Genomic DNA, 393 nt, shown 5'->3' with positions numbered 1-393 from the left:
GTGTAAAAATTGAAACTAATCACCATACTATCATCTCACATTCTAAAGTGATTCTCTCCAACTACCCTGTCGTACTCGGAAACTCACATGGGTTTGTTTTTTTTAAAAATAATTTGGCTAGAAAGCTCGTCCTTCGAATGTCGATCAATTGAAGCCTGAGGCCTGAGGTTTGAGAGTTTTTGACAAGATGGTCATTTCAATCGATCGATATTTGAATGACGATTTTTTTTTGGCCAAAAGGTTTTACATGTAGTCTATTTTTTGTTGCTGTTGTGTTTTTTTATTTATTTATTTATTTTTTTTTTTTTTGCTTTTTGTTTTTGTTTTTGTCGTTGTTGTTTTTTTTTTTTTGTTTTTTTTTTTTTTGTTTTAGAATACGGTAGTACATAGGTG

Source organism: Berghia stephanieae, chromosome 3 (genome assembly GCF_034508935.2).
Source record: "Berghia stephanieae isolate SIO BIC M18660-M18661 chromosome 3, UCSD_Bste_1.3, whole genome shotgun sequence".
Classification (NCBI taxonomy): Eukaryota; Metazoa; Mollusca; class Gastropoda; order Nudibranchia; family Aeolidiidae; genus Berghia; species Berghia stephanieae.
Note: the sequence above shows the minus strand (reverse complement) of the source record.